This window comes from Argopecten irradians, chromosome 15, assembly GCF_041381155.1.
Source record: "Argopecten irradians isolate NY chromosome 15, Ai_NY, whole genome shotgun sequence".
NCBI classification, from domain to species: Eukaryota; Metazoa; Mollusca; class Bivalvia; order Pectinida; family Pectinidae; genus Argopecten; species Argopecten irradians.
Window position 1 is genome coordinate 21,870,095 of NC_091148.1, and position 26,508 is coordinate 21,896,602.

Consider the following 26,508-nt stretch of genomic DNA (forward strand, 5'->3'; position numbering starts at 1 on the left):
GCCTTCCATGCATGCGGTGTGCAGAGTTTATGTAGTATATTCTTGTATTTTGCAACTGTTGCCCTTTTTATAGTGCTATATCACTGAAGTATGCCACTGAAGCACAAAACCCTGTTGTCTCCCTTAACACTGCCACATTTGGCCTTGAGTGTTACCCCTAAGACATGTAGTTTTAAATGTAAGTAGAATAAGCTAGGCATCTTTACAAAATGGACAAATACGGTGTAACAAAAACAACAACTGGAATTTCGAAGTATTTTTTCTGTCTGAATATACAGCCTACAAATAAATGACATTCGGAAAGACAAAAGAACGAGTTAAAAATATAGGAAGAGTAAGCAAGACATCTAAAATACGAAATGGACGAATACGGTATAAAAATTAACATGGAATTTCGATGTATTTCCCTGTCTGATTGTACAGCCAACAGTTAAATGACAGGAATCTTTACATCATAAGAAATATTATCGTACTGGCATGTACATCAAGGCAGTCATTAACAAAGGATAGAACCGCCGCAGCTCCCCAATCATGTCAAAGAACAGCACAGGTATCATTTATAATGTGTAAACCCTACAATGGTATATTACACAAGAATACGTGGGCACTGATTGACGGAGAAAATGTAGTTGGGGTATTATCCGATAAATCAGCATCCCCTTTACCTTGTTGAGGTATTTTGATAGCAGTTTTTAGTTCGTTTTACACTGTGAGCTCATTTTAACCACCTGCATGCATATGCATCATAGGCCACCCAGCTATCGTAATCAAAACCTCAACATGGCGTTAGCAAATATTTATAGAAGATATTCAACTACTGGTGTTTGTCGAAGTTAAATAAAATCCTGACTTGGAAATCACAATCTGCCAAAACACATTTCTATTGTACTTATTGATATAACAATACATGGCAAATGTTGCTTAAGATATGTACGTTCGGCATATAAAGCTGTTCGTCGAGACATCATCACCTACGTTTGTTTGCGAAACTATGGCATTTATTGAAGTATAAAAACAATAGACATAGGTAATGTTTGAACAACGATGATTTTTGTGCTTCCGCATATATTTATGGTTTTCAAGTGCATATGTACCAAATGGTTATAACCTATGAAGTTTCCAATATGTCATTGAGTGCATATGTACAAAATTTCAGTATTAATATGCCACCAAGTGCATATATATCAAATATGTCTAGTCAATCCAAGTTTCCAATATTGCACCAAATACATACAGTGTATGTATCAATTTTTACACAGGTTTTCAGAATGAAACACGATATATATTGAAAAAAAAACCATTTGGTATTCGCATATTTTCTCATTCTATTATCAGTAGGTTATTGAAGACTATTTCATATTAGTATTTGAACAGTCATGAATAAGTATGGATTTACAGTATATGAGTTTGTAAATTCGTGAAAAGTTTATCTCCGCGAATTAATATCTACATCATAGGATTTGCCATTCAATTGTTAAATACGCGAATGTTAATCATCACGAACTTGTTTTGAAATAGAAATCGCGAAATTTAATAGCCGCGAAAGAAAATTAGTTTAGAACATATATTGTAACAATACTGTGTATATTTGTTTTATTATTAATTCTTTTGTAATCATTATCTTTGGAGACAATTAAGAGACTAAAAATAGACGGATATACAATTTCACTCATTTTATTATTTTGACGTCACGGACCTGTGCGCGTGCATAAGTATCAAAGCATGTGTCTAATGACTTAGTACTCTTGTTTTATTCGGGACGTTTTGGGTGAATTAGGTCGTTAACGAAGAATCCCATGGTATGCGTGCCGAACAAAGACAAACAGTACTAAGATATGTATCCTGTCCGTGTAGTGTGTCATGTACTTCAAAAATGATGTTTGCCCCCATACAATGGGCGGAGTCATAAAGGCGGAAATGTAACTAACTAACTAATTCACATATTTCGGTACCGGAGACAGAATGGAACCATGCTGTTATCCCAGTTTTCATCTGTGACCATATATGGATTTCATCGAGAGAAAAAAAACGTGATCAGTTACAAAACTGCACTTGGTTGAATTAGCATTGTTTGCGGGTGCAGTAAAACATGGCTATACCTATAGTTCGTAATAGAAATTTTGCAAACATATCATAAATATATGTAGGAATCTCAACGCGGAATGAAAATTACTAAATTATAACCATCAATTTGTTATATATAAGTGTTCGATATAGACGTACTAGTGCACAATGGAAGGCGTGGAAGACCGTGTTCGAGAAAAAAAATGATTATAAAACTAACAATTTATATAGCATTTCGAAAGAATCCTTCAAAGTACGCATAAACTTGAAATAAAAAATTGAGGTCAAAAGGTCACCAATAGCCAGCAACCTGTTACTACGTATGTATTGACCCGGGTCCATGGCGACAGTGTCTGTTATTCATATATAAATATTCAAAGTCTTTGATGTGTTTGCGGCAGCTGGATGTTATCGTATCGTTGATTGACAAAGGATTAAATGGAATAAAGATATGGAAATTACAGTTAAAGTAGAACCCGGATATCTCACATTCATTTCACTGTATATAACATCAATACACATTGATATTGCTACATTGTATATTTTTGTATCAAATAGCATTCATCCCGCCTTTAACGCAATCAAATCACTGTTCAATATAATTATATCAGTTCCTACTTAATGTCTGTAAAGTATTTCGCAATTTCCAATGTGTATAACATGTTTGTTTGTTTGATTAATAAACGTCCTATTAACAGCCAGGGTCATTTCAGGACGGCCTCCGACGTATGCGATGTGTAGCGTGTATGTAGTGTAAGGTACGTGTTTTGGGAGACTGCGGTACATTCGTGTTGTGTCTTCTTGAATAGTGGAACTCTTGCCCTTTTTATAGTGCTATATCATTGGTGCATGCTGCCAACGACACAAAGAAACACAACCCATTAATGATACATAACTGATAGGTTATTTTATAGAACGTTTGGGATATTCGGCATGCGTTTGGTATGGTTTGGGTTTTTTTTTAATTAAAAGTCCATGGTGTTGGGAGGCTGCAGTATATTTGTGTTGTGCCATTTTCTACTAGTGGGATTTTGACAACTACCTCACCATTTTTGGACCGCACTGACTGTGACAACAGTGTTAAACATACGTGCAGTGGAATCCGGTTATATTAAAGTCTTCGGGGAATGGAAAATATCTTAAATTATCCCGATTTAATATAACTAAGGAGAAAAACAATGCATATATATGTGAACCAGGGATGATAATTCATTTCATATTGAACAGAACTTTCATATAACCGATTTCAAATTAAGTGGGTCCCACTTTATTTCGAAGTACACTCTCTCAAATAAGGCACTCCAAAGACGTTTCAACTACACGTAGTAACAAGTGTAAATCGGGAAAACAAATTGCCGCGAAATAGTCCTAATTATGCATGATAACACTAAATAAAATAACTACGAAAACAGATTGCGTTAATGTATGCTATTGTATGATTTGTGGAGAGATATTTAATGTTACCCATTTCTGTGCCGTTGTATTGGTAGCGTAGGCTTTCAGAAGTTACAGCTGTGCTTTACATTGACGTTTTCAAAAATGTTAACAATAAATGAAGAAGACTTTCAGACAGTAGTATGTATTATAAGAGTAAAACCCGGATAGTGCGCGAGTCAATAAATTGTCATGCTTTGTTAAATTGTGTTTCTTTGATATTTAAGAGTAAAATAACGGTGTACAAATAATTATTTTTATATCTGTTACGAAAAACAGACAGAGTTACAAATGCTCGTGTAATACAGTGCGAATCATTAATTATAGTAAGTCTGCTGTCGAAACACTAACGGTTCGCTTTGGCGTACCTATGTATTCAAAGGTATACCGTCTATCAATGTAAACGACAGCCGATGTAATTCCTCTCCGCTTCATGTCTGTTTCATCTCAAACTGTGTGTATGCAGCCGTAATGATTTATACGTTATGAATTATATTCATGTTAATACGACAGCCATTTTTCAAATTAGATATTGCATTACTAATATTAATACGCCATCTATCTGCGTCATTTCGACTTGGCCAATTAAAACATGAAATGAGGCTTAAATCCTACCAGATTTCGTATTTATGCATCGCTGGGAAGGCAGCAGGTTTCTAACTGGTTTTTACACAGGTGTGATTGTGGCGGTTGATTCCAACTTCTTAAAAGTCATTACACTCAACTGACACCCATGGAGATCAACGCTATCAGTGTTTATGTAACAAATATACACCTGTCACATGATTCCATATTTTACGTCATACACGCAAGCATTCGGGTTAGATAATCTTAAATACATTAAGTGTTGAAAAATATCTTGAAAAAAACTCACCGACCTTCAGTAACGCTTGGGTTCCTTGCAAAAGTGAGGGAGGTGGAGGTCTAGACATAGAACAATGGACACACCAAACCAATCAACCGTAACATATAGGACAGAAAAACCAATCAACCGCAACATAGAGGCAGAGAGTTGGTTGCAGAACAATGGACGCACAAAGCCAACTGACCGTACCTCAGACTCAAATGTTTAGTGATAGAACAATTGACAAATGAACCCACCTACCGTATCTTAGATGTAGAGACAAATGACAAAACCAGTAACTTAGCCTAGAAATCTGAACCGTCAATCTACCCGCGCAAAACGCCCTTAACCATATACAATATAACACAACTCGATATAGGTTTATGAAGATATAATGAACTATGTTGAAAATGTCATGAACCCACGCTTTTTTCTATGGCATTATTAAAACATTTACATGCTGAAAAAACATACCCATTAAATCAATGTATCATGGTTATGAAATATTTTATAGTATATCCTGCTATATCTCATTATTAATATACTTTATAAATCCATATTCACGATAAAAAAATCATGACAGCATTAACCTAAATGGCTTGTCCAGGAATCAAATAACATATTATAAGGTAATTATCTTTATACAATGTTCCTGCTATTGATAATAAGGTAAAAACGGTATAAAGCTATTATATTCCGAAATAAAAGGCCAAAACAAATTCAAAGTAAAATCAAAAATCTTTTCTATGGGATATATATTCAGCCACTAGAGGGCCTTCTTCAGTCCAAAATAACACTAATACAATGTGTTCGTTCACATGTGTGTTCACATCTATTGTGTGCAGGTACGAAAAATCTGCAACTGAGTTTTCGATATACACTATCTGCAAATTATCTTATATACGATCTACCAATTATCCATAATGGTAATTCCATTTTATGATTCGAAAAATACTAAAAGGAATAAGTATTAAATAGAAATGTTACATTATATAAGGATGCAAATTGTACTTCGTGAGGAAAAAGTATAATCTGTCCTAATTATCTTATGGTATATAACATAATTACATTAATTAATATCGACAATCTGACATCACGCGGGTTGTCGGTACGTGCTGAGAAAAGCAAATCAACAAGTTTTAGAGACAGCGAAGAACTTCCCTTTGGCTTCGGCTTTTAACCTTTCATTTGTAAACCCTCTGACCCTAGCCTATATTTAATACTTTGAAGCCTAACTCTTTGGATGGAAATCGAATGACTGCTAGCGTATTGAAAATAAGACTGCAAATTGAATCGGATATATGAGAGTTTATTCCCTGTTGGCTTCGCGTAAAATTAGCGGAAACCTTAGTTTTATTAGTTTGAGTGTATACGCGAGAAGGAGACGAATGCGCCTTGTCTAAGGTTACGATACGAAGCTAGTTGACATTAACAACAATGGTGGCACAGCTAGATTGCTAAATATAGAATATATCTATAATTAGTTGACTTTTTTCGTAATTAACCGACATTTTATATTTCAATATTGACGAGGTGGGAGAATATTATGACAAAAGTCGTGACATCATTCAATAAATGACAGAATTAGCTTTACGTGATTTGCCAAAACACTATATTTGAACACTAATGACGTAAAAATCGTGATGTCTCTCATAACATGTCATTCATATAAATATTAATTATTTTTAGACTAACTGAAAATACTTAATGAAATATTTTTTTATATATTTCTATATCATATTTCTGAATCTTTGAATTCGTAAAAATAAAAATCGTGAATAAACATAATGTGAGAAGTGAAATATGGGGTAAAGAACGCACAATTCATGCTCCATCGCTAGCAACATCAGAAAGGAGCTTGCATATGAACTTTAAACAATACAAATGGATGAATCTTGTTTGAAATGTTTGAATCAAAACAAGACAAGGTTTAAACGAACCATGCTGAAAATGTTTCAAGATTTGATCGATTTTCTTTCCATATTAACTTTAGACAGGGATTGAACATTCAATAGACCTTGACAACTATTAAAAACAATTTCACAATATCCTCTTATGGTATACATGTGTAAATATGAATAATTACAATCACGTGTCACTATTACACTAAGCCAAAATGACGTCTATTTGGATATAAATGTCATCAATCGTGATCATTGGGACGTCATTCTCGTTGTCATGGAAACGTAAACTAATCCTCATAAAATGGCTATAATATGGATGAAATCATCGTTGATAAACTGTTTTCTGGGTCTAGCCCTAACAACTTTAAAATCAGAGGCCCCCGATACCCAAACAATGAGTATAATGAAATATTACCATAACCTATCAATCTATGAAAAAATATGGTCTATATAAATGCCATAAATACTCGATTCCTTACTTTAATGAAAAACAAATGATAGGTGTCACTGAATAACTGCTACTAATGCCAGTGCTATAATAGTACAGGCCGGTGTCAATCCTAAGAAGTGTTAATAAGTGTTAGCAATTAATATATCCAACTATTATTTAAATAAATTATTGCTTCACTAAATAAGACATTTCTTTCAAAAGGTACTGCATTAACCCATGTTCTTGTCTGAATATGACTACATCATAAATATAGGAACATGGAGGTGTGTGTTATTTATAATTGAGAGTGGATGTTTATGTACGTATGGCGATAACTGTATTACATATACTTTGTATTGTTTTCTATAATTTGGTAAATGCCATCATGTTAAGTAATGGTGCTGTCGATAAACTCCGATAAGTCGACGTCGACAAAATATTCGACTTATCCAATGGTTCCACTCAACTGTGTTTGTATGAATTGACATATTTGTATGTTAAAACAAACAATAACATATAAAACTTGAATGCTGATACCCAACACAAACCTGTGTACCTGTGTGTACTCTTTACACACACGTGTATTTTCCTCGAATAATAATATTAATCACAATCCACTATCCATGGAATAATCAATACACATTACCACATGAAAGCACAGAAGTGTAAATCCAAACTTCTCCTGCACACTTTACCACAGAATGAAACAACTCCTCAGGACGAAATACACTAATTTTACACGGTAGAACACGTCCCCTGAACAACAGAACACGTACTCTTATCGTAGGTTGTATTAGCCCTCACCTATTTCCTCGCCGTGACGTCCGCCCACTCGATCATCAGACTGTTTCGACAATGCAAATGCTTCTCATATCGTTACAACGTTATCCTGCCTATACTTACTATAAAGTAACATCTAAGTGGGTATGCATCCAGTATGACGTCGGTATAATGAGGGATACATTCACGTCGTTTTGTGTGTGAAACGCACGATGTTACGTTCACAAACATATAATCAAAACCTTTATACAAGGGAAGATAACTCTTTGATATGAAAATACATAACACTAAAAGTAAGTTGCATATCACATATTACAGTTTTGCTATTTTGATCAGAGATCTTACAGGATACTTCTGTTGTTGTTAAACGAATTCCAATCTATAGATTGTATTGGAACAGTAACAACAGCAATGCCCGTTCCCTTTCTCAAACATTATTGTGTGCTTACAAGGTTTACGTCATCAAATATGGAAATAATTCCAATGTAATTTTTTGCATCAAAGGAAATATACACGTATAAATCCTTCTGATGTCTCTATTATATTCAATAGATAGAAACAGGTGGCTATGAAATAGTAATCTCTATCGCTGATAATTCCCCACATAACACAAAAAACCATGAATGTTTGATCACATAACCCACAATGTTAACCCGTAAATATAATAAATGCATGACACAACTTGGATGTGGTTTAAAATATCATTAACGTATACGTGTGTCATGACTTGGTCTGGTTTCGTTCCATAAGTTAAACGTCCTATTAATATACAGGACAATTTAAACAGATTTGATAAAATATCTTGAATTTATTTTACGAGAACTAATACCTAAAAAAATCATGGCCCTATAACTAAAAGTTTGATCATACATAAAGTGTTAAGCATTGTGTATGAGAATTGCAATAAAGTGAATTAAGATTGATATCGATAAAACGATAGAAAAGCATTTATAGAATATTTCGTTCTAAGACAAAGATAAATGTTCCTGAGAAGTAAGCGTCTTCAACTCCATACATAAATATAGTTCAGGGCCTCGATATCAAATTGGCATAGTGTAGTTAGACCGTAGAATCATCATCAATATTCATATTCGACTTACACATAATATTCATAGACACAAAAATATATCATTTAACTGGCTATTTTTTGCGTAATGATATTTTCGCGAAGATGATTTTTTCGAGGTTTTACGGGGCATTGCTATGATCGCTGATTTTTCTATCCGTGAAATGTTCGAAATGAGTGAATCATATATACTTATATAGACATTTATATATTGATTGGAAAAAAAAATAAACCGGAAAAAAATAAAGTCTGTACAGTCGCGTTTAAATAGATAACCGACTATATGGTATATGATTATTGATATTACACATCCTTTCCACTTATTGCACTGAAGAGTATATATATATTGAAATAAGAAAATAATCGACCAACACCGAAATGAGGCATTAAATAGGAGTAGAGTCAACCACTGTTGAGAATTACTCTGATGGCAAAGTATAACCATGCAGAAAGTCCACGCATAAATTCTTTGACTAAATAATTAGAATCTAGCAACAGGAAAAAAAACTTTGAAAATTATCAGTGTTGTTCTAAAACCTAAACATGTTACTGGTATTGGATGTTATTAATCAGACAATGGAAGGGTACTTAGTAACTAATAGCAATGGAGAACGTCCAGAATTCCCTAATATGCCTAGGAAATCCAGATTCCTTTTCACACAGTGGCCTAGACTGTCTGGTACTCGTGGTCAGTATCTGGTCTGTTTCGACACGTTTGTGTCAGTCGAGTCTGGTTGTTATTTCCGCTTAGCGGGACATAATGGCCACCCTAAGTGGACGTTTAACGGCCCCCGCTAGGCTCACGTATACACACATATTGTTTAATTAGAATGTGTACGGTCTCTGTAGTGCCAAGAAGATTTACTACTGATGGTGCAAGGCCTAATGTGCGCTAAAGTATAGTACCGTATACGCCGATAGTCCATTTTGATTGTAAACAAACCATCGCTGACGTTTCATCAATGTAAATAAACGAGAAAGGCGTTTAAGAAATATTTTCATTCAATATATTACACAGTACTTAACGGTGTAGTCAGGATTCACACGTTATTGTAACAAGAAATGTTGCTACGTTCAAGTGTCGGCAGCCGACTCGATTGTTTCAATGTGTTAACTTCAGTATAACCTTTATGACGTACTGACCATATGGGCGTTTAAAAAAAAATGCCATGCTATCAAAACTATAAAAACCGTATCATTTGTTTTAGATACTTGAAGCTATTTGGAAAAAAGCAACGGCATCTTTAATAGCTTGGCAAATGGATGAGAAAACCATAAAATGGCCATAAAATTAAAGTCATATTTATAAAAGGCAGAAAGTGAAGTATAGTTTAAAACATTATGAAGACTTATGATACCCCCCAAACAGCACAAGTCGAATGAAAAGTCGTACTCCAGAGAAGGTAGCATCAATTGTGTTACACATACATCGTAAATGTAGTTCAACTTCTACTTAACACATCCATACAATAAATATTTGAGAAATGCTCTTAAAATTTTAATTAATCAAAATTATATACATAATTATAGCCAAATTACGAAAGCTTAGAATTCATTTTCTCTCTTTTTTTTTACTGTCTAAATCGCAAATATATCGACCCACATAAATTACCGGCTTGACGGTATCACGCATGGCGAGAGCACAAAAACAAACATATCTAAGTCTGGTTTTGTTTGCATGTTGCACTTTTTCGAAGCTCTGTCTGCGTAACATTGTGTGTGGTTACCCAATGATGTGATCTCAACAATGATATAGCCAGTGTGTCTGTTACATTCAGACTTATTGTGAGTTCCTGTTTCAAAGTACCAGTTCACGCCTACCAAACAAACATCTCGCGAGATCATGTAGTGCGATGTATGAAGTTATAGTGATAGTTTGATGATAATTTAGTAGATACATATAGTATTATTAGCGTATTATACAGTAAAACTTTCTTAAGACGAATCTGCATTACACGAATTTCTGCTCATTACGAAATAAATTCAAATCCCCTGACTCGTTATTGTCAAAGTTTTACTGTATAAACTAATATCCACATTTATTTAGAGGTATATTTTATGTCTTAATACCGCTACTACTATATAAACAAATATGCAACAAAAAGAAATTTATGAAAGTCTTAATGTTAGGTTTCATATTAACACATTGAGTTCATTCAATCTAATCAAACATAGTGAGTGTATACTTCTTTTATCATACGAAACATAGTCTTTACAAGACCTGTTATAGACATGTATAACACATTACCATAGTGTATTGTGGTACTGTAAAATAATTCGGTATTCATATAAATATATACGTTAACTTATATACAAGTACTAATGAAACCTAGATTCACGTTTCGCTTTCTCGAGAATGTACGCGAATATTTGTATATCGCTAAAATGAATCATAGGATTACAATTACAGTAAAATAATCGAATCACACACTATCATGCCTTAATACGCACCTAACCTCCCCCATAGGTCGCCAGTCTGTGTAGTAGTCTAGTTTACCTATCTGCTATATACGCACGTGCTTTTCTATTAATAGATGTAACATAGTACCAGTCTCAACACTCACGTCACGGAGCCACTGCATAGGCATTACTGCTGAACGGGTTAGGCAGTGGTACTAACAACGGCTCGGAATATCAATAGTATGCTTCGGTAACATAGGATCATGTCAAACGTATTTTAAATTGTAAGTTAATGTGTACATTCAAGCATGGCCGTTGAACAAACTTAAAGATGCTCCGCCGCTGACAAACGGTATTTAATCTATCAAAAACAGGAGTAGACGAATTAGTAGTTTTCTTCAGTTACAAAAGTTACTTACTTTACACCATTACCACCATCGAAAGGTATGAGCTTCGTATTTTACTTTAAGATCAGAGTGTTAAAAATTATTAATTGCGTCCCGAAAAAATCCATGACGCTATGTCTTGTATGGAATTAAGTACTGATTGCGTATGCACAAAAAGCAAAATAAATTATTTTATATTATGTTTTGCGATAATCAATAATACATATATATAAACTTTCTGATGAACAACCGCAAATGATACCATTTGAAAGTGTAGACTGGTTCCCTTCCGTTGGTATTCTACTCTCCGCCAGGCTGCGCTCCGCTCACCCTGTGTACCTTTCGCAAGGGTGATAACTGAGACGAAAACAAGGCTATTGAAAATTTAAGAAGGCGTTTTTCCTTATAAATAGCATTTCCATGTGTCGAGAATCCCAAACAGTGGCTGTTTCAGTATGAATTTTATGATGAATGTACATACGTTAGTTTTGCTTTGAACACCGCCACATCAGAGTGACACCCGGTTTTCTTGGTATATTATGGTACATTGCCTGTGGGGTTTATTCTCGTTAAAGGTCCAAATGAGACACATCTCCGGTCTTTAGGCTAACTATATATATAGACAATACTAGAAGACCCGCACTCAATATATTTCTCGTAAAACTCAAACTCAAGGTGAACAATTCATCCTATCATTTCTTCTCCACCTACCAATAGACGCTTTTTTCGTTTTGAAGTATATGACGTTGTACTGCGTTCATAGGGTTGATTACGTCATCTAACGCTTTGGTTTAATAAGTTAGGTTTAACGTCCTATAAACAGATAAAGGCGTTTAAGTACGGTCTCAAAAGCATGTAATGTGCAGCGTGTGTGAGGGTACGCATGTCTGTATGTCTGTGTTGTTTCTTCATGTAATAGTGTCACTCTTGACATTTCTATAGTGTTATCTTACTGAAACATGCCGCTAAGGTCACCAAACAGCACACCCCATCTTGTCACATATACTGACAACGGGTAAAACATTCCCACTGACTAAATACTAATCACTGAACAAGAGAAGGAACTACCGATTTTATTAACTATGGTGTTCCAATTATGTTTATTTTATGAGAATTTATGAAACTCAAAGTTAAATTTATGTTCAGGATGTAGTATACTGTATTACGAAAAATATTCGTGAATATTTTCTTTGGTGGTTTGTAGATTTAGATTATTTCATTTAACGTGAATATGGAACAAAGACGTAATTTCAACAGTGTAGACAAAGACATTGAGAGCCCATCCCTAAATCAAGATTACATATGGATATAAACTATCTATGGTTAGTCAGTGGAACATGTTTGCAATGAGATTGAAATCCATTGCTTGTATTTCCATAGATAAATAGCGAGAATTTCATGTTCCAAAAGAACTAGATGTTTATTTACGACAAAGACCGAGTCATCGTCAAACAGTATTTCCATGCATTCTTCAAACATAACTAGGCAAAACATTTGATTAAAACGTAGAACTTTAAATCCAAACAAATTTAAACAGAAACAAATTGGAAGTTGGATCACAATCTCACGCCATACCACGACGATAAATTTTGGAGCGACGTTATCTAGATTAGATTTCACTTAACGTACGCCTGCACTGTACATGTACTAATGAGTTGTCGTCTTAAGTGTTGTTAGACACTCCTGAATTTTCTGTCGGGGCAACTCAAATATGACGTCACAACTGGATTATATGTGACATCTGTGTATCGCTAAACTATCTACGGATGTTTCAAAAAGTTAAAAAAATGAAATTGCACACATAAATATGACGTCACACGATATGCATCTATGTTTCTTCTCTTTATGAATTTAATTCTGTGATATTCGCGAGAGGATAAAATTACATCGAATTAAACATGCCTTAACGACCAACTCTGTATAAATAACACCTGATTGATAAGACCACTTCATAGTGTCCAACTGGTCATTTACATACAATGCAATTTCTTTTGTGAATAAAGACTATTGGTGATAAGGATATTTTTCGTTGTCCATTGAGTGGTCTTTATTGAAGTTTTGACACTACATTGTATTTGCAGTGGAATCACGAATCCATTCATTCGTTCAGAAACTAATTTTTAAAATACATTTTGAAAAGACAACATGGAATTATATTTGTAATATTTTGTTGCAAAGTTTACAAGCGGTTTAACAGAAACAGTTACATATACGTAGCACAGTTAATCTGACTACGTCACAACAAATAATCTCGAACTGTTTGCACCGAGCACATTTCGTACCATCAGCGATTTATTGATCATATCCTTGGTTCCATAGTCTGCCAAATTATCGCTATATCACCGCGGATAAATTGGAGATAATACACCATGATAGATAAGAATGCATCGAACAGCACAACAACATAATTTTGCATCACATCATATTATTTTCCGCCGATGCATGACTCTCGCATTATCGTGTAATCTCATATAACTCTCGCGTTATCTTGATCAGGAATCTCGTGTGATACTATATTCTATGATCACGTCTGTGATGCGATCCCGTTATCGCTGTAATGCTACCTAGCGATATCCAACGTTTGCAATTACTAATGCGAAATATGTTGTAGCAAAAACAGCATTATGCTCCATTTTCAATATCGTGTGTATTCATTTCATTTCCGGTGTTAGCCTATATTGATTGTATGAAGTCGAGCATTCTTCACAGCGTGTTGGCGTGGCTAAGTCCGCGCTAGAGAAAAGGTGACCCGTCAAGGCCATTCATGATAAGATTTATGGAGAGGTATAGTTTTTTTCAAAGACTCGTAAAACATTTGGAATTGGATCTCCCGTTCGAGCCGGCTTCTATAAAGCTCATATACCGTGCGCATACACGCTACACGCGACTATAGTACTAGAAGCGCTTTATATTAAACTTTTACCAATAATGAAAATGTCTAGTATACATGTACACTATTTAGCTGCCAGTTGGGAAACTTTTTAAAAGTTAACTGTCTTTAAATGTTCATATTATGATATTTTTGTTTGGATTTTACAAACGATTTTCTTTAATCGAAACTGAACGACGTTTTACTTTTTAAATGCACATAGCATTTTAACTTACTCAAGCAACATGTAATGTTAATGAACTTGAGTAAAATTAATCGTTTCATCTTTGTATCATACTACGATAGAAACAAAATAATCTTATACTTGAAAAAAGCATTGTGTTATGTTTCATATTAATAAACAGGAGTCAAATAGGCAACTGGTGAAATAGCAAACACTTCATTATTTTTAATCTGCCATCTTTTTGTACTTAGCCTATGACGCTATAGCTATGCCACTCTCCACATAACCATACATTAGGTATTACAAAGTGTCATGAATTGCCAACTCACCCGATTTTCCCGGTTGACCCGTTTTTTAGACATTTTAGAATGTATACCCGATTGACCCGGCGGTCATCAAATAACCCGATTTTCAGCACTTGGACCCTCTGGTAACTCTAGATAAAAAAAACGCCTTAGCAAAAGTTGCTAAAACCTTTCTTTTATCTTTAGCAAAAAAGAAATATTTTTAGCAGAACACACCTAGTGCCCAATAAAGTCACTTATTTGTCTTTTCAAAATTACGATATCTACAATAGCGCATAGGGCAAAATTTGCAATGCTTTAAATTGCTAAAAGTAAGCTAAGAAAATAATAAAAGAACATGATATTTTCATACTCCTCCACATATCCCTCCCTATATTCCTCAAGGCCATAACCAGGCCATTATTTTTCAGTGTAACACGTACTTGGAATGACAAATGTTTAGGAACTTAAATTCCATCTTGAATCATATGGATTTGATAGCTCAGGTATTTTAATTTAGAATGGAAAAAAATGAAACTACAAATTTATTCTCTTTCTTCAGCCAAAAAAAATGGCTTTGCAAAAAATGCTAAAATGATTATTTTTATTCTAGCAATTAGTGTCTTCTATTAGCAAAATGCCCCAAATGCTATCCATAGAGTGAGCACAGGGACCAAAGTGTCAAAAAGCTCACAAAAAATTTCGTCAGATAAAGCCATTAGCGCAATTTTAATTACATCTCAGGGCTTAAGACTCATATGAGGCCCTTGTATAACAGTCAACGTGAACGGTATCCTGTTTCAGTAGGCAGGCAAGCCAATCGTAATGGCCGCCATTTTGTTTAGTCAAAGATAATAATGAAACCGGACAACAAATTACCGAATTACAATATGAAAATAATAAATATATGCATTTTTAAGGCTTTTAAAAAGTGTTAAAATATACACTAAAATAGGCAACTGGCGAAATAGCAAACACTTCATTATTTTTAATCTGCCATCTTTTTGTACTTAGCCTAAGAAGCTATAGCTATCCCTCTCTCCACATAACCATACATTAGGTATTACAAAGTGTCATGCCTGCAGGAAACTTACGGTCTTCACGTGCTGTAGGGTGTCTCGCGCTGTCCTTTAGGTCAAGGTCATATGGACGCCGTCTAAAACACAAAATAGAAATTTCGTCAATGTTTAGTCTCGTTACACGTACTACACAAATTTGAACAATTCTTGACAATTAAGTTGAATTCTTAAAATTAAACAAGAGGCCCAGAGGGCCTGTATCGCTCACCTGGTTTTTTGTTAGTAATTATCACAAGACTCAGACAATTAGAAAAATAAGCAAAATTGACTCCCAAAGTTTAATTTTGAATCACAACCATACAATGATGCTATTGATACCATACAAATATGCTATCCAATACATAGGTTCAGAGACAAAGTAATTTATATGAAAATAGTAGCCTAATTGACCTTTTGACCTCGCATCTATTGCCGTCTAAGGCCCCGGGGGTCAGCCCTATCATTTGTACAATTTCAAATCCCAACCCTATAAGGATGCTACCATTGCATTATAAGTGCTCTTCCATTCTTAGTTGCAGAGAAGAAGTCGTTTATATGGAAATAGCTAAATTGACCCCTTTTGACCCCACCCTTCAGGCCCCCGGGGGGTCAGCCCCATCATTTGCAAAATTTTGAATTCAAACCCTATAAGGATGTAACCATTGCATTATGAGCGTAATCCCATGTTAAGTTGCAGAGAAAAAGTTATTTATATGGAAATTGACCACTTTTGACCCCGCCCCTCAGGCCCCCGGGGGGTCAGCCCTATCATTTGCACAATTTTGAATTCCCACACTATAAGGATACTACCATTGTATTATGGGTGCTATAACGTGCTTAGTTTCAGAGAAGAAGTTGTTTATATGGAAATAGCCAAATTGGCCCCTTTTGACCCCGCCCCTCAGGCCCCCTGGGGGTCAGCCCCATCATTTGTACAATTTTGAATCCCCATCCTATAAGGATGCTACCATTGCATTATGGGTGCTATCCCATGCTTGGTTTCAGAGAAGAAGTCGTTTATATGGAAATAGCCAAATTGAACCCTTTTGACCCCGCCCCTCAGGCCCCCGGGGGTCTGCCCCATCATTTGTACAATTTTGAATCCCCACCCTATAAGGATGCTACCATTGCATTATGGGTGCTATCCCATGCTTGGTTTCAGAGAAGAAGTCGTTTATATGGAAATAGCCAAATTGAACCCCTTTTGACCCCGCCCCTCAGGCCCCCGGGGGGTCAGCCACATCATTTGTACAATTTTTAATCCCTACCCTATAACGATACTACCATTGCATTATGAGTGCTATCTCATGCTTAGTTTCAGAGAAGAAGTCGTTTATATGGAAATAGCCAAATTGACCCCATTTGACCCCGCCCCTCAGGCCCCCGGGGGGTCAGCCCCATCATTTGTACAATTTTGAATCCCCACCCTATAAGGATGCTACCATTGCATTATGGGTGCTATCCCATGCTTGGTTTCAGAGAAGAAGTCGTTTATATGGAAATAGCCAAATGGACCCCATTTGACCCCGCCCCTCAGGCCCCCGGGGGGTCAGCCCCATCATTTGTACAATTTTGAATCCCCACCCTATAAGGATGCTACCATTGCATTATGGGTGCTATCCCATGCTTGGTTTCAGAGAAGAAGTCGTTTATATGGAAATAGCCAAATGGACCCCATTTGACCCCGCCCCTCAGGCCCCCGGGGGGTCAGCCCCATCATTTGTACAATTTTGAATCCCCACCCTATAAGGATGCTACCATTGCATTATGGGTGCTATCCCATGCTTGGTTTCAGAGAAGAAGTCGTTTATATGGAAATAGCCAAATTGACCCCTTTTGGCCCCGCCCCTCAGGCCCCTGGGGGGTCAGCCCCATCATTTGTACAATTTTCAGTTAGTAGCCCATAAGGATGCTACCAGCCAAATTTTGTTGAAATCCGACCAGCGGTTATGGAGAAGAAGTCGATTGTTGACGGACGGACGGACGGACGGACGACGGACGACGGACGACGGACGACGGACGACGGACGACGGACGCCGGACGCCACGGTATGGCATAAGCTCACCTTGGTCCTTCGGACCAGGTGATCTTAAAATTAAAAAAATACAGCAAACTCTTCACCCTTGCAAAAAGAACTATACTATAATTAATAGCGCAGACATAATTCAAATAGATATACATTGTAGTATCAAAGTCGTGAAAAGTGTTGAATGTGTGTCCGTAGTATATGAACGGTAGAGTTCGAAAAGAAAGAGGATATGAAAGTCAAATAGATATAGTATTAAAGTTGTGAAAAGTACTGAATGTATATGAATGTGAGAGTTAGAAGTAAGAAAGGATATGAAAGTCAAATAGATATAGTATTCAAGTCGTGAAACGTGTTGAATATGTGTCCGTGGTATATGAATGTGAGAGTTAGAAGTAAGAAAGGATATGAAAGTCAAATAGATATAGTATTCAAGTCGTGAAACGTGTTGAATGTGTGTCCGTGGTATATGAATGTGAGAGTTAGAAGTAAGAAAGGATATGAAAGTCAAATAGATATAGTATTCAAGTCGTGAAACGTGTTGAATATGTGTCCGTGGTATATGAATGGTAGAGTTAGAAGTAAGAAAGGATATGAAAGTCAAACGTGTTGAATATGTGTCCGTGGTATATGAATGGTAGAGTTAGAAGTAAGAAAGGATATGAAAGTCAAACGTGTTGAATATGTGTCCGTGGTATATGAATGGTAGAGTTAGAAGTAAGAAAGGATATGAAAGTCAAACGTGTTGAATATGTGTCCGTGGTATATGAATGGTAGAGTTAGAAGCGGAGAGAGGATATAAAAGGCTTCGATGTAACGACGAGTAGGGGATTAATAGGACCGGACAGATTAATAGGGAAGACGAGATACGCCCATATACTGTTGATGTATGGTTAGCTTAAATGGGTCGAAAGTAACATGAACTCTGGAAAAAATACTCCTAAACACTGTTTTCATAACATTGTAAATTTGCATATACATACAATACCATACTGGATTTATAGCGCTTTTGTATTGTTGTTATTTTTTTTTATTTTTTTTCGGTTGTTTTTGTTTTTGTCAGAGCATTGGCGTTATACTTAAATTGAACTAATTGTTTTGTCTCGGTGATCATTGATATGATCATTTCCAAATCCTTCTAAATCAATCCTACTTTCAAATTGCACTAAAATTAAAACTTGTACTTTTACACTTTGATATTGATACGAAATTACAAAACGGTTTATAGAATAAGTTATTCCTTCTTTTTTGGTATTTTTTTCTTCTGAGATAACAATAATATGCATTAAGTTGACAAAGCATTTTTATGTCACATTATAAGTTGATGTTCACTTACTCTGTGAAACATCGCGTTTCTCCCACCGAGTCTATTTTTAAAACCAAAGTGGAAATCAAGCTTGGGTTAGAACTAGGCGGTGGTTACTAGGTCTATTAATAGTATCTGTCGGTTACAGCCTAATTTCCGGTCTCTTTTACGTCCTAATTAAGTACAAGGTCAGATTTTAAGGTACAAACTTCGGCTGATAGAAAGCAGACTCGGCTGAATCAGCATTCAATTACTGATTTATTTCGTCTAAGTGAAACTTTATATGATTCTATAAATATATATATAAATTAATTAAACAGTAGTACTCCTCTACTTGAAATGAGAAGATTTTTTTTACAATTTTCTCTGTGGTAATTTCCAGTAATTTGCACTCCGGAAGGTAATATTTTATATTTTATCAGTTTAAAAAAAATTATTGTTCCGCATTTATCGTTTTTAGCATTGACTAAGATCTTTATTTGATATTTTTATTTAGTTTTGAAAATAACAGCTATTAAAGTACATAAACAAAATTTCCATTTTCTTATCTCATCGAAAGTAAAAATTAATGTAATGGTTCTGCACCACGGCTACATCTATCTGAACACAAAACTTGATGATATATCAATCTTGAGACATACTTATAATAAATCTGTAGCGAGAAATACCTGACTCATCACCCTAACTACAAGTCTTCAATTGTTCGCAAGAGTTCCACAAAAACATGATCATAAAATAACATCATACGTCATAGACCACAAAACATGTTAGAAAAAAAATATATTGCACATTCAAGATGCTCCACCGCTGACAAATAGTATTTTTTCTCAATAAAATACAGATTGTAGTTTTCTTCAATTACAAATGACTTGTTTTACACCATTACCACCATTAAAAAGTTTAAGCTCCTAATCTTACTTCAAGGTAAAAATACTGAAAATTATTGATTGCGTCCCAAAAACATTCTGTTGCACTATGTCCTATTGAAATGAAGTACTGATCGGACAAACACCAAAAGCAAAATCAATTATTTCATATTATTTTTTGTTTTAAGTAGACATATATATATATAAATATGATTAAACACCAATTATTGTTCAAATGATGAGCATCGTCTATAATCTGTCGTTGATGGAGCATCTATAAATAGTTATACACTGTACTTATATAATTGTTCACTTATCCATATCAGTAGTTAACATATTTATTAGTACAATCTTAACGATTTTTTATTTTATTTACTCTGATATTATAACTCGTAAAGTCACTAAAATAAAAACCATCTGCAGCATTTATAACGCAACGCGTGCGCATTATGTTAAACACAGCTCGTCTATGAATATTCATTTGTCTATCGTGAATATCCAAGTGTGCAGTATTACCTTATGAATATCAATAAGGAAATGATGCACACAAATCGGTTAACAGTCCCACCTAACAATAAGATAGTAAATAAAATATAAGCTACCCAACACTGCCTACACTCATCCGAAACTCCTCGGGGAAAAGATGCGATAATACCCGATGCGTTCAGGATGTACCCACCTAATATAACAAGTCTGAGGGTAGCTGTTGTGCATAATTCTACCACGGCTGCTTGATTCACGTCGCGATTTTGTATCCATACATATTTAATGTGAATTATGCGATGTGGCATATCTTGTTATTTTAACGCGCAGTAAGGGAACTTATGCACTAGGCGATACAAAGGCGGTGTCACATTACACTTTTACTGAACAGTGTACTGTTCAGTATTTCCATATTACAGAATTATCGTCGAGACTATAGTTTCGCGATTCGGAGTCCATCTATGTCGTCGAAAAATATCAGATCCGCGAAATATTGGAAAATGGTTGAGTTATATATATATATATTTATACTTTTAGGCATGTCGCGAAAATTTTTTATACCGCTTAAAATTTGTTTTCGCGTTTCAAGTTCAAATCGCGAAAATACATACTCGTATAAATAACCACATATACAGTATGTGGCGTTTCTTTGAAATGATGTTATTTCTATAATGATAAGTTCATGTAGCATCATAAAATACTGTTATAATTCTCAATATATACTTATGTAATATATACATACATAAACTATATATTATGAAATGCAGAAATATCCGGATACGTTAAAATCGAGTAAAATCAAAAGTGTTAAACTGTGCTCTCCTAGGACGATGACCCGAAGCGCCATCAGCCGAAGTGATAAGGTATGGTGGTCACGTGGTAAGGTCACGTGGTAAGGTCACGTAGCGTCAATATCTGATCAATCTCGCATCTTTCAGACATCTATATATATTATTAATGGACTGGATAAAAAGACAATGTCTCTAGCGTCACCTTGTGGAATACATACCATACTGATTTCATCTCTTCGTGTTCACATGCGTCTTATATGGCTTCACTATCCGATATGGATCAGCCCAACGCGCCCCCAACCTCCCCCCGCCCCCCCAACGGCACAATATAGACCAGCCCAAACGTTCAACAGGACAGACAATTGATTTAGCAACTATAACATCCAGTCAACTTGTTTTAGCGACCACCCCTCCATTAAGAACACCTCTTCATAAGACCGCCTATTCAGGAACCTAAATAATCAATCTTAGCACAATTTGACCATGGTATAAAGTGCACATTACTTCAAGGACTATGTGTTGAACCACAACAATTGATATTAGAACAATAACTTGGTGTCTTCGGCAGCATGCTTCAGTGATACCGCACTATCAAAGGGCAAGAGTTCCACTATACAAGGAGACACAACACAAACATACCGCAGTCTCCCAAAACATGTACAATGTACTTCACATAAGATCCACATCGCATTCATGGACGACCGTCTTTAAATGAACATGGGTGTTAATAGGACGTTAATTTATCAAACAAACAAACAAATCTACTGACAAACCTATATTAACGTCCGCCTCTGTATATAGACCACCTGCTATATAAGACCACTTTTCCCATATAATGACTTTAAATAACATTTGATCTGTATATCACGACCCCATGACTATTACGACCAGTTTTTTTTACTTTCTGTTGAGTGAGTTTTAGGGGCAGGTTTGTCAGGAACAATTTTGATTACAACAATAATAAGCAAGGGAAATCCAAACTGATTCAGTACGCATATCCTAGACCGTCGTAATTGCGACATAGGGTCAAGGGTCAATTGGATTAATAAACATCTGTTCATGGCCTGTTGTTACCTCCGCTGAGTACTCAGTAACAGTTGATTTTAGCAGGTGGACAAAATATAGTACATTTAAGGCCGTTACATCTGTGACCGAAAGACAGCATATTGACGTCATATCAGTAGCGCCACCTTGTGGAATAATTATACTGATACGATATATTAGTGAATTACACAAAGAAATATACTTTAGGTAATGATATCGTTGCATTATCAGTGAATATTTCATATGTGAGGTCATGATGACTTATGCGGTTTATATAATGTCACCTTCATCAGACAAATAACAATACCGGGAATGTACGAAAACATGTTCATGCATTTCGCACTGGCCTAAAATATGTAGATAGATATTATGGACATCCTTATCAATTTGACACCACATTTTCGTAGAATCTTAATAACAGTTTCACATCGAAAAACAATTTTGATAATGAAGGGAAATGTCATCTAAAACTTTACAAAGATATGCAATTTCGATATTTTGAAATGTAATTCATTTGAGATCTGACGGATAACGTTAATGTCACAAATGTCAGTCATGTAGCGACTTATAATTACACACGTGACAACTCACGTGACATGTTGTGTACTACACAGATGACATTCAATGGTCTTCGGATTGTCCCCACGGATTTACGAACAGCTATGAATTATGGGTAACATTAAGGGCCGTAGATGATTTCTCTGCGGGGCTATTAATTTCTACCAATATTCATATATGATATTAGCTGTATCCGTTCACGCAATGAACGGATACCTCAAATCGAACATGTTATTATTGCAAGATGTTTCAGGCAAATTTCTGCAGCGAAATATTCATAAATAATTATGTGGAAAAGTGGAGGGGAAGGGGGAGTAAACAATGATGTCGAAAAGTGCGGGGGGGGGGGGGGGGCTTATTGGGTTCGTTAATCTGGGTTTCAAAGTGATTCGACAAAACAACAATTGTACGAACCATTTAAACATGGCTATAATACCATCGGTCTAACATCAATGTCAGCCTTTAACATGCCCGCACTGATTATATAGTATTTTTAAGATTAATGGTTCAATGTTATACACGTGTCTATAAACATGCATACAACATTATGAATTAGTGATGTTTAATACAGTTGTCCTAGCTATATACAGCAACAGGCTTATAACAAAGTGATGACTATGATGTAGCAATTTCAATTCCGTGTCTAGGTTCATATATGTTCGAAATATGGTAGACTTTTGTTATAATTGTGTTTCACAAGGGTTGATGGTTGTAATTGTCTGGAGTAGCTTTCACAGTGTTCATTTAGTCGGTGGTTATATAGCACTAGAAAGAACAACAGTTTTACTATACAAGAAGACACAACACGAGTATACCGCAGTCTCCCTAAAACACATCCGCACTTCATAAACACTGCAAACATCATACATGGGAGGCCGTCCTTACATGACCCCTGCTTGTTAATAGGACGTTAATTCAATCAAACACATAAACCTGTGCCAGGATATTCCATATCACTAAATAATATTTTGACTGTTTTGACAAAGTATGATTCGCCTCAAAAACATCCTACATAATGTAACATCTTGATAAAATGATGGATTGATATTGTTTCCTCAACTGCAAAGGAATTGGCTGTCATCATAACACTCGTCATTACCTGTCATGATATTCACCTCTCGCGATCCCATGGGCTCTAAAGCATATCATTGCAAATGAAAAAATGTGTATGCTTTAGGTAATGAACTTTTGACAGTGAAGCATGTCCAAAATGAAGACGCATTATCATACTTATTACGTAAAGATTTACATTTTCCGTCAATGTTCCTACAAAATATCTACAAACTCTCCCTTTGCATTGGTAATACTTAGTCTATCACTACTTTTCATTATAAGTCCCTTGCCGGTGAAACCAGAGAGGACTGTATGTTTGTTCCCGTCTGTCTGTCCATCTGTCTGAATGATGTTTCCAGACGATGACTTCAGAATAAATTGATGATATTTGATCAAACTTCATACAATGGTAGCGTATGAGAACATACAGCATGAGGTCGAATTTGGGTCAAAAGGTCAACTGTAAAGTTATCTTTTACTGAAAATATATTGTTTCACAAATTTTGATATTCGGACGATAACTTGAGAACACATCAACAGTATTTGTTCAAACTTCATACAATGATAACTAAGCAATAATAACTTGCCATAGATTAGAAAATGTAAATGACGGCAGGGGACGTGTGTTGCTTGCAACACTTACTGCAAACTTGTTTTTATGGAATCTAGTTTCGTTGGGAAAAAAAATGTCCCATAATGTTCAATATCGCAATAAAAGACCAGAAGTAAGCTGTTATTTCATGTTTCTGAGTGCTGTGTTTTATGTAATATGTCGTAACGATCTACATGTACATGGTTATAACATACTTATGTTATTGGTCCTTAGAGTTTCCTTTAAAGCATATTATACTGTAATCATAACAACTATATGAACATCGATAATAAGGCCAAAAAATAATATGTCTGTTTAGAGTTACCCGATCGACCCTATTTTTTCCCTACTTTTCTACGAAAAAAAAAATAAAAGTCGGGATTTCGATCTCTGACTCCGGTTCCGGCCATTATTTTAGAGTGAAAGACACTTAAAAAATCCTCCCGACCTACCGACCCTATTTTTTTTGCCAATGTAACCCTAAACAGACATATTGTTTTTGGCCTAAATGAGGAACTGTAATGTTAGTATAAAGACCATAGGTGTGCAGTCCTTGGCAAATGTTGAAAGCGATGCAATATATCAATTCTTTGCGACAGACACACCTTATAGGCTGGCGTTGATAGATTGACATAATAAAAAGTTTAACAATTATATCATATACCAATCTATACATTTATATCTGTATTACTTATTATTTGATTTAGTTAGTCAGTTACTGGTTAACTACCTACATGTCTGCTTTATAACTAGACTTTGTTTAACCGACTTCAGTGTACAGTCTTATTTGATGCATGCATACAGCGATAAAGAAGTTAATTTTCAATAAACCTGTCAAGTTTTTACCATATAAAAAATACAGTTAATTCGTGGATATTGTTATATTCTATATGCACAAATTTATTTACATTACTCTTTTACTTCATATTCTTCATATTATCATTTATTACAATAACGGTACAAACGCTATATTGTAATAAAACTATCAATTTGTAGCATCAAAAATATGGTTAATTTGTGGATAAAGATGTTATATTGTATATTACACCAGTTCCGTTATATGAATCTTCTACTTGATACTCTTATTTGCGTCATGTCTAACAAGCAGAAACATCAAATAGAAAACATCAAATAGGAACCTCCAGCCAAACGTAAATGATATCTCAGAATTCAGCCAGGTATACAAAATAGAGATTAAACATGAGCGGTTAATAGCTTCTTTACATTGCTATATTTTCACATTTGGTCCATAAAATATTTCGCTTTTTTTTCTCCTTCAAACTATTCGTGAATACCTAAATTTGCGATTAAGTGTTTGATTTAAATCACGATGTGTTTTTGTTTGTTTTTGTGATTTTTTCAATAACAACTAATGTCAGAAATCAATCTAGGCTATAGTATTAAATATAGACCTTTCATTCAGATGCTTTCGAAGTGTTCCTGTATGCTTTTCCCGTTAAAATTAATAAGCAAGTCATTAATTATACAAAAAAAAACGTGATGCCTATTCCGGATAAGTGGAAGGCTAATAAAGGAGTCTGATTCATGCAGTGTGTCACATCATATAAGGGAGTAGATGTACTATACAACATAGAGCCACAACGACCTAATTATTGACTCAATGAAATTGTACCGTTTGTTCAGTTTTTTTTGCGATTTAAACTAAAATGAGAGTTATAAGTTTGGCGGTTGTCAATTTTTGTGATTTTATGCATTTTCAATATTTTTTGCGAATAATTGCTTCGCGACCATTTTGATTTTTTGCAAAACCGAGAAAATATCTACACCGCGAATATACCTGGTTATACGGTATATTGAAGTATTTACTTTTACTTTAATTTGGAGATGGAGGAATATTAGACTATCTAGAGGAAAACCACCGACCAGCGGTCAGTACTGGAAACTACCCCACACGGGATTCAAACTTGTGACCTAGAGGTGGAGTGCTTGTGATAACATGTGGGGGACACTTTAACCGCTCGGCTACTTGGCCCCAGGATACACATTTAAAATTATGTTTAAAATCATTATGCATCACAACAATATCCAAATTGTATGAAAGGTGTAAGACCTCAAATTTACATTA

The 26,508-nt window shown here is 35.2% G+C and overlaps 1 protein-coding gene across 1 annotated transcript in view; it reads right to left on the bottom strand.

The window, feature by feature from the left end:
- Positions 1 to 26,508, bottom strand: part of LOC138308934 (two pore potassium channel protein sup-9-like) — a 91,422-nt gene that overhangs the window by 53,193 nt on the left and 11,721 nt on the right. The window contains exon 2 of the mRNA XM_069249990.1: positions 15,740 to 15,801. The gene's annotated coding sequence lies outside the window, so the exon portion shown is untranslated. The remainder of the gene's footprint in view (positions 1 to 15,739; positions 15,802 to 26,508) is intronic.